Source organism: Anticarsia gemmatalis, chromosome 18 (assembly GCF_050436995.1).
Source record: "Anticarsia gemmatalis isolate Benzon Research Colony breed Stoneville strain chromosome 18, ilAntGemm2 primary, whole genome shotgun sequence".
NCBI lineage: Eukaryota > Metazoa > Arthropoda > Insecta > Lepidoptera > Erebidae > Anticarsia > Anticarsia gemmatalis.
In genome coordinates, this window is record NC_134762.1 from 6515118 (window position 1) to 6530993 (window position 15876).

Sequence of the window (15876 nt, forward strand, 5' to 3'; positions counted from 1 at the left end):
AGCCTCCACGTAATCTCGAGTGTTTGATGTGTTGAGTGCGTGAATTTCACATAAATGGATTTTGTGAAGGTTGCGAAGGTCGTTTAGTACTTGTTTGATTGGGTTATTAAATTGAGATTTGGTAATTACGATTTTGAGGAATGTGTTAGCAAAGAAATGTATAGGAATCGTAGCAATAGTACTTCTTTAGACTCTGCCTACTCTTATAAGAGCAAGGTCTTATTTATGTCTGTATAATAATGGGTTTTAAAGATTTATTACCTTTTAAATATAAGGCTTGGTAATAAGGATCTAGGCTCCGTTACCCGGCTAAATGAAATTGCAGATATATCGTTTCAATTTTTTTTTCTTTGTCAGATACGTTTCTTAGAGAAAATGTTTTAGTAGGATCCACGTCCAAATAAATATTTATTAGTTATTGTATACCTTCAATGCCTAATCTGTAAGGCTGATCGCTAATGCTTCATTATCCTTTGAATCAATTCCAGGTACTAAATTAATAGGTATTTATGTAAACCTACCCAGAATTATATAAACGCTTTGATTTTCTTACTAGGAAACGTTTGACAAGCAAATGCATCTTGGAACAGATCAATTACATACATAATATAACGCTTTTTATACGTGTAAGGGTAGGCAGAGATGTATGAAATACACCCTCGTATAGCCACAATGTTAGTCCCATGTAGTAGAGGGAGAGCATATTGCCATCTACTGGGCACGTTACCAAACTACTATTGAGAAGTTTTCCAAAATAAATAAGATAACACTAAAAGTATTATGTCTATCCTGGATATCAAACCCGGAACCTCACGATCAGCAGTTGGAACACTACCGACCGTGTTATTGATACCAAATATAGACAAATGTATACTACACAAGCCCTACAGTACAGCATACATTTCATACATATTTATGTATGTACATATGTATGTATGAGATATGATAATCACAGAGGTAGTTGGCACGATTGCAGTGTTCTTGACCTAATATAGTTCCCATGCATTCCACATAATACACGTACAATACATACATAGATTGTATTATCTCTGATGATTCATGCTGTGTACCCAATAATTCTCTATATTCATGATATGAACAAATTGGCCTGAGATTTTGTAATAAAGACTGAATATGTTAATTATTTTAAAACTCTGTAGGAGTATCTAAATATACGTACATTTGCAAGTATATATTGCATATTATAGTTTCATTCTTATTGGAATTCATTTTGTTAACACATTTTTTTATACAACAGCTGTCAGGGGTATTTTATTTTTTAAGAAGTTGGCCACAGATGCTAATATTTAAAGAGCTTTACTGAAGACAAATGTACTCTATAGCATATTATTATGACATCTATCATTTATTATCTATTTCGAAGATTAAAAGGCTCTGCCATAAACAAGGAGTAGACAATCCCACAACAGAATCCAACAAAATTATACAAATCGCTTCTTTACAAAAACAACGTGATATTTTTTAAACTACAACTTTACAATAGAGCCTTAAAAATTTAAGTGTACCTAGATAAATTGTATAATATTGATAATTTTTATGTAGAATAAATAACAAATAAATTGTTGCGGTAATCAACACGTTGTGCTTTCTGAAAATAAGCAAAGTTTTGGATATCGAGTAAAAATTGTTTTTTTTTTAAATGTCACGTTATTCATGTAAAGAGGCGAAATATTCTTGTTAAAAATACATCACAAACTCAATATTGAGTGGCAACAATCTCTCGATTATTTGTTACAAATGTCAATTCCTGTTTACTTATAACTGAGAACAATCGGGAGTGTATTCAATATAAAAGGGAGATCTTTGAGTGTCAGTGAAACGTTACAATTCCCGGAATAAGGGTCGGCTCAACTTATCAAAGCGACATTATGCTAAATAACGCGACAAAAAGACAACCTTGAATTGCTTTAATTTATTTATTACTTGTAACTTTTGGTGAATGATAAAATGTATAAAGAAAGTCATTATGTACATTCACAATACCTACTAAAATATACAGTATAAAACTGTATAAATATACTACTATGAACTATGTTTCAATAAATTATCTTGAATTATGCACGTAAATGAATTTATGTAGTTCAAGAATGCTAAGAACGAATTAAACTTGAAAAATTTAGGTACTATTCACAAGAAAAGATAGAAGGAAGAGACGGACCAAAAATACACCTAGTTTAAAAAAAGGTTCTATTTTCAATTAGCTACTGACTAAATAAAAGTTTACAATTATAACTTCAGAATGTTTTACTACGTTTTCTGTCTGAACAGACCCTAAAAATGTCACAATGAAAAGAATCAAAGCTTCGCAACAAACATTCATTCTGAAAGAGGAAATTTGATTGAGACTGAAATTTATTAGGCAATTAAAATTCATAAAAAAATGTTTCGAAGAGTTCTTTTTCAATTCGCGAATGGGGGACCTTTCGCTTCAATAATTTTTCGTTTTTGACGAATGCTCTGAGCGGAGTCGTGATGAATATCGTTAATTTTTAGGGACAGACAATTGTGTTATTTCAATAAATTTTCGTGATAGAACTGGATTTTGACGAAAAATTTTTCGATTCTTTTACCTGATTATTTATGACTACTGATAGTGGACGCACGCATTCGTAAAATGTTGGTACTTTCTTAGGGGAGAAATGTAAAGTTATGAGATGTATTTACACAAAAAAGCCAGCCCTAGTAGCCAACCATTTGTAGCGTGAACGAAAAATAAGCTCTACAATGCCCTCCTCCTGCACTAGTCGTACAGTAAAATAAATAAGAAAGGCAAAACTTAGTACCTATCACTAATGCGCACAGACCCCAAGCTTGATGTTTTTAGTAACCGGTTTTAAGAAGTATGTCTAAGAGCGAAAAGTGGCTGATTACCTACATACCTACATACTGATATAAACCTGGTTTTGGCCATTGACTTTGGGCCAATATAGCAGATCAAAAAGATAGCTAATATCTATATTCAAAGTTATTACTATGAAAACAGTCTATAAATTCATACTTTATCTATCATATATACAAGTTATTAGGTACTATAAAAACAGTCCATAAATTCAGTGCATTGAAAGAAAGTTGCAAAGAGGCTTTGTCTCCTTTCAAAGGCTTTCGTTAAAACGGTATCTTGAAAACCAGTCGCCATTTTTTTCTTCGTTTAAATTTCCATTGATTGTTGGCACTTCGTTAAGATTCAGTTGTTAATTGTGAGTGTTCATTAGAATGACGAACGACACTGTGTATCTATGTATTCAAATATTTAATATTCAGATATGAGTTGTTGAGTTTGAGGTAGATTTTGTACTGAAATTATGAGGAGAAATGTGGTAAAGAAGGATATAGAATGCAAATGATATAATTATTACTATTGACATAATAGTGATCGTTAACAATATAATGGTGAAAAGAACTACTGAATTAGTTCGAAGATAAATAGCTTCCAAACCTTCATATTTCTTATTCTATTTATCACCTTAACTATAGATTACGGCAACATGCAAATTTGTGTATTTACAGATTACTTATCATATCTGTAAAAAAAGCGATATATAGAATTTTCCGCCTAAAATATTGTATACCTTAGCATGTTTGGTTGTCCCACTGCTTCTAAACATTTTCTTTCCAAATAACCATTACTATAGAAGTTCAAGAAAGCAAGTCAAATATTACAATCATTCAAAATAATTTAGATGAATTTCACTCAAACTAAACATTACAAAACAAATCCAGCTCTCTAAATATGAAATAAACCAAGTTTATCTTCGCAACAGCTCTGAAATCCGACGTAATAACGAATACATAATTGTGATTATTCCGGAATATTTGCGGAATCACTGTGTATTTAGAATTCTAGACTAGTTAGCTACCTAGGAATGTTGTATTAAGCTGTGAATGTTCTAGGACGCTTCGTTAGATCCTAAAGCGACTATTTCTTGGTAGCTTGTGTTGTTTGTAGATGGTTTATAAAGCTTTGAATGCTTGCTAGGCGGTTAGGTGTTACTGTTTGAAGTACCGACTGCTTTACACGTAGATTTTTTTATCAGTGTGCGAATTAATTATTGCATTTTTTTATGCATTTGTCAACATTAAGTTTTTACATATACGCAAACATAATATCATTTACTGCGCAAAAGTTATGACTAGTTATTTTATGTTACCTTAAAGACTTGTTGAAAAAGTACGTGTAATCTGGGGGCACGGAAGTGCCCCCGCAAGTCGAGCAAAAAAAAAGTGGCACGGCCGTAACATCCTTTTCTCGAAGCAATTCGGGCTATTTTTGACACCCCTATAATTTCGTTGTGGATAAAACAAGAAGCCTGGATTTTCAGCAACTAATCAGTCATTGTATAAACACGGTATATTTAAAATTTCAGTCAATTTGAACCAGTAGTTTGAGAATGACAACTTGTTAAAATTTTGAATTTTGTCACTCACTGATTCACTGACTCACTGACTCACTGACTCACCGATCATCAAAAGTCTAAGGGACTTCTAGCAGACTTAGAAGCTTCAAATTTAGAATACAAATAGGGTTTAGTGTCTTAATCATGGGAAAAATTTAATATTTTCTAATTTTGGTCCAGTTTTCTAAATACACCAACTGCAACAATAACTTTGTAATCCCATATAAATGTATAAGATTACAAGGTTAAATTTGCAGTTAATGAATTATTATTACTGTAGAAAATAAAATAAATAGGTGTAAATAGGTACCTACTATATGAGGCATAACGGGAGGTGGTAAAGGGTGGGTAAGGGTGTTTAGCCCATGAAACTGAACAACATTCCCATAAGAAAATATGTTGAATTATGAAAAAATAACGTCTTTCCATACAAATTGGACTTATGTTCGCTCTACAAAAAGAAGTGAGATGCCATCAAAAACATTCTGTAAAAACCTCAAGTCTCGCCGTAAAAAGTTGTGAGATCTATATAATACCAAGTCGATTAATCTATTTAGTCTCTACTTAAAGGACCTTCTGTCTTAAGTTATTACGTATGTTATTATCATGCTAATTTAAAAAAAAATACCTTTAAAACAAATAGATCGACTTGGTCATCGCAAGAAAACACAAATTCGCCATTATTAACATTTCAGGAGCATTAACTTCTTGTCGTGCTGTGTAGTGTGATACATGCTAATAATCAAATCATGCGATGGCCAGGTCGGTCTATTTGTTTTAAAGGTATTTTTTTTAAATTGGCATGATAATAACATATGTAATAACTTAAGACAGAAGGTCCTTTAAGTAGAGACTAAATAGATTAATCGACTTGGTATTATATAGATCTCACAACTTTTTACGGCGAGACTTGAGGTTTTTACAGAATGTTTTTGATGGCATTATATTTATTAAAAGCAAACATTTTTGAGTTTGAATGGATTAGCTAAACAACTATGTAAGAATTCAAAATAGATAATAGCTTAGCTAAACAACCATAAAAAACCTATGCAAAATTATTTGATACTGTTTATATTTTCACTCCAAGTAATGGCAAATTACGATATTCAAAATTATGCGTTCAAAAACACCCCTGTCGGCCTTTCAAAAGAACGTAGGCGTGTTAATATAACGTATATTTACTTAGTCTTAAGGGAATACTTTAGTGGAAACCTTAAGAGCATTAAGTCATGATTTACTTTTTATCCTATACACTTATTACTCCTAAATACATGTTACCTTCATAAATTGTACGGTACTTAACGGCGTAGTCAAGACAGATGCTAAACTTAGTTAAGAAACATACAGATAAGGCGGTTACGACGGGCACTTTCTTATAGGACCCTCAAGAAAGGTGTATTTTGATATATCTCTGTTTTCGCCTTCAGATATGTTAGATGTGTGAAAAAAAAAACAATTACAAAATCATCAAAGTTGTCTAGCGCCTTTCTCTTAATATTTGTGTTTGACTGTATTGAAAGTCTAAGTCTGTACTTGCAGATTTGGTTTTACAGGCTATCCAGATACCTCTAGTAGGGCAATGTTATGTATAATGATGCCAACTACAAATCATTACAAATATGATGGATCGCTATAATTCCAAGAATTCATAAAATTAAATAATACTTATACAATATTGCGTTAGTAAAATGAAAAATAAAAACTCCTTGGAATACTTAATAACAATAATAAATAGCTAGAGACACAATAAAGTTATCATCACAACATAACCACGCAAAAATACATTAAATTCGTAATCATAAAACCGTGACCTCTCCCACATTAAGTAAACAGGCTCCCGTAATCGAATATCCCCGCGGCCGTCCCCATTTCCATCCCGTGTATTTTCTAACTAGAAGAGATTTAGGTCGGGAGCAGTGCTCTAAATCGCAATTTATAATTAATTCATGCCTACCGGGTACCGTAATGGAATGAGGCATTAACCTGCCCCATGGATGCCTGTTAGCATTTAATTTATATTAAGTGACCTCTAAAATGCGTTTTAATATCCAAATTGGATGTTCGGATGTTTACCGACACGAAATGTCGAATTTTGTTCGGTTATCTGTGCTGTAGGGATGATGTTATGATCCAAAAAGTGTTTTGGATCTAAGACATTTGGTAAAAAACGGACCTATCCTGGGACTAGGATTGTAAAATTGTGTCATTTTTTTATCAAGATTTGGATAGATGATTTTGAAGTTTGAAATCCGTTTTTAATTTCAATCTTTTTTCGAAGTTTGATAACATTTCAGTAGCCTATCAGTAGTTTACTAGTAATACTGATAAGTGCTGGAACACAATATGAAGATTGATCGTGAAGTACTATGTTAAAGTAGCGTATTGATCCCACGAATAGCGAACAAAATAAATAATGTTAATACAGTGGAATTACAACAATTTTGTAGCATCGACAACTGCTGACCGAAATATATACACTTCAGCGAAATAAAGGGGGCAGGTAATTGAGGGCAATCACGATATTGTGCAATTTTCTACACACTGTGCATGTTTGTATGCACAACTGCACAGTGGGCACATTGCAATTTCGGTGCCGCCAACAATATACTTTATGTAAATTTATATCAAATTATTACTTTTGTTACATACGTTTCTGGTAATTATGCAAATGTTATATGGTAAAAATTTGCCCGCAGTGCATTTATTCCTTGCCCGCATAATATGAGCTATTACTTTTTATATTGTGCTGGCTTTGACATGACGGTGTTAACCTCACTCATTTTTTTGACAGGTCAATCCAATTTCTGAATATGCATTGTGTTCCATGATTTGTTGATTTTATTTTATTTTATTGCAGTAAGATCGTATTTTTCGGCAAATTTTTAATGCAGTTCAACTGCGATTCAAATATCTAGTTCTGCTTTATTTCAGTCGAATTTATCTTTTACCTACTGACTTTCTATCTTCATTTAGAAACGCAAATTGACACTTTTTTTACTTACATATTGGTTATTTATCGATATTGGTCCCATCAATAAAATATAACCTGTCCAAATTCCGATCGTTGCTAACCGGTACTTAACCGGTCGTAAGGTAAATAATGAAAATAGCTAATACTTTAAACTATTGCAAAAATAAAAAGTCCTATTAAAATTGAGTTAGAATGCGGTAAAGTGTACCTTGAAATCGCGTTTAAAGTTAATAGCACAGTGGGGTAGTTAGTTATTATTTGTACAATAATTACTGTTCTTTAAACAATTCTAGCAAAGAAAAAGCCTGAGCTAGTTCTTGCTAATTACTGTTGAAATACTAACGATTGTTCGACTTTAAAAAAATACTGACTATAAAAAAAAGCAGTGATTGTCGAGTGGTATAAGTTGGCACCTCCCACGCGTGCGGTTGCCGGTTCGAACACACGAATGACTTTTGGTAGTCATGTATAAATATATTAGAAATACTTATCACCTTGCTCTTATGGTGAACGAAAACATCGTGATGAAACCTTGTATGCCTAAAATTTGTTTAACATGATCCTTCCCCACCCCGCACTTAGCCAATGTGGTGGACTCAAGGTCTAAGCCCTCTCTTGTCCGGAAGGAGACCCTTGTCCAGCAGTGGGACAGCAGTGAGTTAAATAATAGTTTAGTACTTATCTGAAAGAGATAAACAGCAAAAAGACCAACAACATTTGATCCTGCCAGTTATTTTAACTGACACTTTCAGGGCACAGATAATACAGCTGTCTTGTAATTAAATTGAAATTATGTATTGATATCGCAACTTAATGTCAGTTAAATTAGTTTGTATATTTTGCGTAATTACCAATACTAGTTCCTGGAAGTGATGATGACCTAATTTGAGTTGTAGCTAGTATTTGTTTGCAGGTCACGGGTTCGATTCCGATAATTTGTGAAGTTGGTTTGAAACAGTTATATAAAATCGTTTCTAGGAAAAAAATACGGCTCCGCAACCGTTTAAAATTTCACTAATTGAGATTAGTTTTTGGAAAAACAATGTAGCTTGTGTTTGAACTCGGTTCTTAACTATCTTCATGGTTCATTCTATTAGAGGCTTAATTATTTAGCCGTGAATGTGAAACAAATAGACAGACTTTTAATTTTATAATATTATAAGGTACCTGGGTCAAATATGGCCAATGGCCACATATCATTTTTCCAAACGCAAAATATTGTTACGTGACCATAAATTGTCAGCCCCTTCCAGGGCCTGCTACTCACCTAGTGTCGGTTAAACTGAAACATGCCCGAGGTTTGGAATAATGGCATGTGACCATATTTTTCGGCTGGCCATATTTCAGCCATGTTGAAATATGCCATACATGTACCTTAGTATGATAATTATGAGTCGGGTATATAAGTAGGCTAAAAGTACCAAGCAAATTTTAAGGATCCCTGAGCAGTAAAACATATATAAAAGAGTTCTAGAGTTTCCAGATGGCAGCGTAGACACGAAGTTTGTAAATCAAGATTTTTACAAGTTTTAAGTCTCCTAAACTCCGTTTTAAGTGCCTGAAACGTTTTGAAACCTAGTTTGAAACTCTTCACTCGTCAACTACGAAGTTTAAATATTTTGACGTACGTTTTAAAGTAGGTGAAAATTGTCAAAAGGACGTATAATATAGGTAATACTTTTTTAAGGTTAACTTCAATGTAAAAGTACTAGCTACTAAATACAAATAAATGCTATCAGAAATATCTTAAATATAATACAATTTTATACCAATCAATAACGATAAACTTACCTTTAATTTTAACAGTCAAACAAAACAACCGAAAGCCTTGCCAATTTCCGTAACATGTAACAACACTATTCCAACACAAACCAAAAATTAAAAACAAAACATTAATCACAATTCCATTTTGAAATGCACACAAACAAACAATCGACGTTCGATTATATTCGAAATTTATACTGACGAATCGCGTGGCTCGATCAGCGTTCGTGTTAAGTTGTGTTAGGTCGCCAGTCATACATACACTGAGTTTGCGATAACCGATTGCAAGCGTAGTGACGCGACACTGCGCTTATCGATGTCGATGATGTAATAAATTGGTAGTTTTATTTTCTTTTGCAACGCACATTTTATATTACGGTGTGAATTCGTAGATAAGGCTCGACTCGTGTGGTTGGGAATCAAATTAATGAACAATGCTATGCAATATTCGATTACTAACTAATTTGTTACCTACTGTGTTTTTGTACGTATGACGAAATGTTTGATTGATTTTATGACTTACGTAAGAAAAAAAGGTAAGCGGCACTACGCGTGTTACTTACACGTAGCAGACGATATTTAATAACAAATAGAGCAGAACATTCTACACGTGCGCAAAATTTGCTAATTAAAAATCGTGAGTCATTTTGTTTGGTAACAGACATATCAAACAATGCATTAATACCGATGACAGTACTGCAAAATTAAATACCTATGAAATATTAATGTTTAATTCTAGATCACTTACATTCTTAATTTAGACTTATTCAAATAAATGAATCGCCGAAATGTATGTGCATAACTACTGAACAACTAAACTAAATTGATTTTTGAAATATGTTTGCACCTATCGACAAAAGATTTGTGTGGGATCGATGGGACTGTATCCCATCTGGCCCGGTGACTTGGCCCGGCACCGGGCCACATGGGAAAAAAAGTTTTAACTGGCCCGGTGCTATGTATACCGGGCCAGTTGACACAAATCGAGTGCCATCGTCCCCGGTAAGGGGAGAATAGAGGATACGCCTCGTAATTTGTAAAAAATGAAATACTAACTACATGCATCTATGAAAGGGATTGAACTTATAAATCAAACTGTTTAGTATAAAATAATCAGATTTTATTGTGAATGACGCGATATCAACTTGTGTCATAAATCTCAACCTAAAATAGACTATTATAAGTAGTTTTTTTTAAATTTAAACATAATAACAATATTTTTATAATACCTAATATTAAACAACGAAGTGAAAAGTAGATGTTTTTAAATTTGAACATAATAACAATGTTTTTATAATAATACTAATCAACGAAGCCAAAAGTATATCTTTTTGAATTTGAATATAATAACAATATTTTTTTAATACCTAATATTAATCAACGAAGCCAAAATACTATGAATGCAAAAAACAAAAAATATTAATAAATACTTATTATATCATACAAAGCAGTTTACAATATGACTTTTTAAAAAAAAACTACTTATAATAGTCTATTTTAGGTTGAGATTTATGACACAAGTTGATATCGCGTCATTCACAATAAAATCTGATTATTTTATACTAAACAGTTTGATTTATAAGTTCAATCCCTTTCATAGACGCATGTAGTTAGTATTTCACAAATTACGAGGCGTATCCTCTATTCTCCCCTTACCGGGGACGATGGCACTCGATTTGTGTCAACTGGCCCGGTATACATAGCACCGGGCCAGTTAAAACTTTTTTTTCCCATGTGGCCCGGTGCCGGGCCAAGTCACCGGGCCAGATGGGATACAGTCATCGATGGGATCAATATTCCCACGGAAATGAAATCAATGGGATAAAAGTACTACCTGTACAAAGTACGAAGTCGGAACAGTCAGCAAATTTAATTATAAATACGCGTAATATTTGTCACTCTATCTAAAACATCGGTTATATAATACGAATAAGTTATTATGCAATTTACGAGTTTAAATTAAATCACTTAATTATGTAAAGCAAGGCAATAAGGTGTAATTTATTGATCCACTGGCAGAAGACGATTAATATAGCGCAACACGTTCTGAGATGAAGGCAACTTTCTATGCAGTCTTAAAGATGTTAATGGAGTATTTAGCATCTAGGAAAAGTCGATTCTGTCATGTTTTATTAAGTTTTGTATCATAATTTATTAAAATTAATTACGCTAAGGCCAAATATTTTCATCGTAACATGATAAACTGATTCGAGGAAATAATATAGTTTTAACTGAAAGTGTTTGTGGAAATTGGTGACCTTATATACAGAAAAATTAACAAACGGGGACTAATTTTTGTTTACGTTCAGCTGATCTATAAAAGCAAAATATTGGGCTTGATAAGTCAGTAAAATCATTCTCAATGTTAGACAATCGTCATCAAATGAATGCCCTTTGCAATTTGCAGTATTTCTTATAAGGCAATACCCATTTCTTCTTAAAATTCCGTTTCTACTAAAGCTAAAAATAGATCATAATTTATGATTGTAAAAGTCCTACATTATTTATTCCTTATTCTCTACAATACAAGTTATCTTTCAAGTTCAAGATTAATTACAAACAACACACGTTCATAAATCAAACAGACTGTTCAGAGAAAAAGATAAAATAATAAATTAAATTATCACTTAGTAAATAAACATTAATTATGGTCATAAATATGGTGATTTTGTTATTAAGTGCTTGTGATATGACCTAGGGTAAAGATCGATGATACTACTTTTGCTGTTTGGCTTGTTACGAACGATAAAATGTTATCTTGTATCGTGTGCTAGACTAAATAAATTATTATAATACAAGAAATATTTCCGTTTTTTTTAAAGTGAATGACTTTAATTTTAGTTTGTCGAATTTTAAACATAGTTCTTCCGATACTTTATTTTAAAATAAGTTTAGTATTAGCACCAATTGAAAGGGTTTTTTACTTTATTTTGGATGTTTCTCATATATCTCAATTTTTTAAGGATTTCGTTGCAATCATAACCAAAAGGATAAGGGTATTGCCCTAAAAAGACGTATTTACCTAGATTTTCGTGCGATTTTGAGCACTGTTTCACTCTCCGCTGTCCACTTTAACACTATATTCGTCGTCCATGATTACATGCTAACCTTTAAGTTTCGTATCATTTTAACATATCACATATCAATTATTTTCTTCACAAAGTTACAGTCCATGTATAGAAAGAAATTTGCTTCTATTCTCAGCTCGCAAGTGGTGAAAGCTATCGGTCTTAATTAGTTTTTATGGCTCCAATACTAGAGGCTTTAGAAACTTACCTACCGTGACTTGAGTACAGAATCACCTCTTTTTTCTTTGTAACGCTGAAGCTTCTAATTACTTGCGTAGTGTTGATGTGTAGTTACATCCTTTAAGTTTTATGCTGTCTTTCAAGGAACACCATAGTTTCCAGTTTTTCTTGGCGGGTTTTCTTCGCTACGTTTTTTTTATGAAATAAATTAGGTTACGTACTAATTTTGATGGTGGCCAGTGTGACGTTACACATATCTATCATAGTCATCTATAATATTTGACTTTTGTAGTGTTTCAGTTGTTTCTTGTCTGCAATTTGAGTGGCTTCTAGGATAGGAAGAATCAAGTCATTGTAATTCAGGATTTTTTGTATAAAATAATTCATATAAGTTAAGTATTGTACTCATGTTTATGCCCTGTGTAACGATAGCGGTGGTAGGCTGTGGTAGCGATTATACTATTTTGTTTTTTCTTCACATATTGTCAGAATACGAAACGATAATAAGACTACCTACATTTTATAGTAAACAAAGCCACGGGGTGAAGCTATATCTTAGAGTCAATGTCCGCACAGCTTTATTCAATTTACAGACAATCTTATCAGCTTCGTGTTTACTCGATAAATAATCGCTTTAAGTGGTTGATTGACCTATAACCAGAGCAATGAAACTGGTTCACGCAGTACACTGTAGATTAAAATTATGTTATAAGAAAAGGTCATAATTTATAGTTCTAGGATATAAACTAAACCTTTCAAGGTCGAAGTGGTAGATATTGCCGTTTAATTTGGCCTTGGCTTAAAAATTATTATACTTTTATTAATGTTGCCAAGACGTATTTAGTTTTTAAGAGCTGTTATAGCACCAAATTGACTACAGATTATTATATCATGCTCTCAAAAAATTCTTATCATTTTTAAAGATTCTTTCAAGAAAAATCCTTAATCTTAACAAAGTCCGACGATTATGTATTATACTATTTAAATAATATACATAGGAGGTAGGCAAAGTTATGAATAATTATATTATTATGCTATTAAAGTGAAAAAAAGTAAAAGTACCTACATTCACTTTTATCGACATTCATGTCCCATCACTAGCGTTGCACATTTGTCGATGTTACGCTCGTGTATAACACAATATATTTTAATATTCATAATGCATTTTATATCGATTACGAACATGCCGCGAAATGTTACAACACGATTTTAGATAGTTCAGCCGAATATTCGAAATACCTACTTACCATTTATAAGATATAATGTTTGTTTTATTTAAAGGTTTACGAATGTAATCACAATAAATCACTATCAATGAATGTCGAAGTTCAACTCAAAGGTTTCTTTTCTTAATTCTGTTACGAAGGATAATTTGGATGGGAATCGAATTTACGACTTTTGGTGTCTATGTAGATATAAGCAGCAATATAAGATGTATGTATATAGATATAATCATCTATGACGAAGAATGACGAAGTAAAAATGTTGAAGAATGAAATGTTGTTTTAGTTGTTTGTACTAGATAGTCAATGTATGCTGGCGTTTACTTTAATATAATGCGGTGCTAAAATATGCCACACGCTACATGACATGCGCATCAAGAATGCCGCAACAATCCCGCACTTAACACGCGCGATGAAATAAAATTCTTTAAAACTATCACATTACTTCACCGCAAAACTAGAGCGAGATCGAGACATCGAAATAATATCGATAAGCTTACCCAACTCGGTTTACATCGGGATCGAGTACTCGATTACTCGATTCTTTCACAAGTACACATGTTGTAATATTTCTAACGTTACGTCCGAAGCGCGCCCCGAGTGCACTAAATGTATTCTTAATGATGTTCAATGCACGAGTCGGCGGTATAAAGTCGGCATCCACGAGTTTCTAAGGTACGATACGGAACTGTAATCCGTTTTTAAAATGCTCCAAATTTACATTTTAGAATCAAACACGTTTAAGTTCTGAAGTAGGAGTTATGAAGAGGAATTTTCATAATTTATGTTCGCACACTTTCTTCCTTTGAAATATTATTTTTTATTAAACTTTATTGTTTTTTTAATACTCTGTGAAATTTACCGTCAAACGTTTTGTTATGATAATCGAAATAATCATAAATGTTAAAACCTTTGAAAACCATAGCATATAAAACAAATAAATATAAGAAAACCCATTATACTAGGAGCTATTAAAGTTGAGAAAGTGGCTAACATCAAGGTCAAAAGCTACCTATTTGAATTTTTACGGCTCTTCGGTTCTTCTGAATCTAACTTACCTATTGACACATATGAGCGATGCAGGTACAGAAGTCAGAATAGCATATTGTTTCTACGAACGATGTGTTGTATTATTGAAAGGGTTTTATCTCGTTGTAAATAAATTTCAAATAATATACAGTTTTGAGCGTCGATTAAAACGAATTTCGTTTCCACATTTAGCCGCTGCTATGGAATAAGCATATTATAATTGTTTTATGTTTTCAAATATAGGCGAAAATAACGCTTAAAAGTATTTTTCATCTAAGAACTTCAAGCTAGCAAACATCGGACGAAGGCTAGTATAGTTTAAAGTTCTTAAAGTCATCGATAAACTACAAACAGAAGTACACTTCAGCTTCAGGCCGGCTCTTTAGAGACTTCCTGCGAGATTGTACTTTATTATTTAAAAAGATACTGCCGTCTTTAAAGTCTAACGGTAAATACGTGCCAACATAACTTCAAAACCCTGGTGACTAGGTATAAAGTGTCAAATACCCACCGACTACTTTCCTATAAATATAGACGAAGAGATCGGTGAGCCTTTAGTTACTTTTAATGTGGCTTCGAGTGACACCACGTAATTTTCACTCACAGTAGCACGATTTTCTACAGTCGGTACTTCCGAGTATCAAGAGTTTGACATTAAAAATGTACTGCAAATATAGTTCCTAGCGCGCCTGTTAGAGGCGCTGATCAGATTTCTTGATCTCTCGTGGTGCTCTTGCACAATTCCAATTTAACCTGATGTAGACTTGCAGACGAGACTTATCTCACGACATTCGAAAGTATAGTAATATCATAGTCAAAACCTGTTAAATTCTTCAACATTCAATTTGTTTAACCATAAAAGTTTAATAAACAAACATAGTTCTAATATCAGTCAATCGTGTCTCGCATTCGTATTATTAGTATCAGTAAATAACTAAACACTAAAAACGAAACGACAAATTGACAACAAAAAAGACCACCAGCTAACCAAGAAAATGCCAACAAACTAGCCAGTTCATAAGGGGTTAAGCCAATAACTTGGGCCGACGCGTGTTGCATTATTTATTGCAAGTAAACTTATTGGAAACCGCGCGTGAGACACTGGGAAAAACATGAGCTTTGCTAGTGGGGAGTTGATGAAATACAATTGTGAAGTGCTTTTAGTGAATATTAGGGTACGATTGTGAGCTAGTTTTGTGAGAATAATATTGAATAAACATTATAAA

The 15876-nt window shown here is 32.8% G+C and overlaps 1 protein-coding gene across 10 annotated transcripts in view; it reads right to left on the reverse strand.

The window, feature by feature from the left end:
- Positions 1–15876, reverse strand: part of brat (tripartite motif-containing protein brain tumor) — a 439119-nt gene that overhangs the window by 289756 nt on the left and 133487 nt on the right. For 2 of the 10 annotated variants that reach the window (XM_076126202.1, XM_076126203.1), the window contains exon 1: positions 9178–9400. The exons of the other annotated variants lie outside the window; for them this stretch is intronic. The gene's annotated coding sequence lies outside the window, so the exon portion shown is untranslated. Of the gene's footprint in view, positions 1–9177; positions 9401–15876 lie in introns of those variants that run through there. 10 annotated transcript variants of the gene reach the window in all.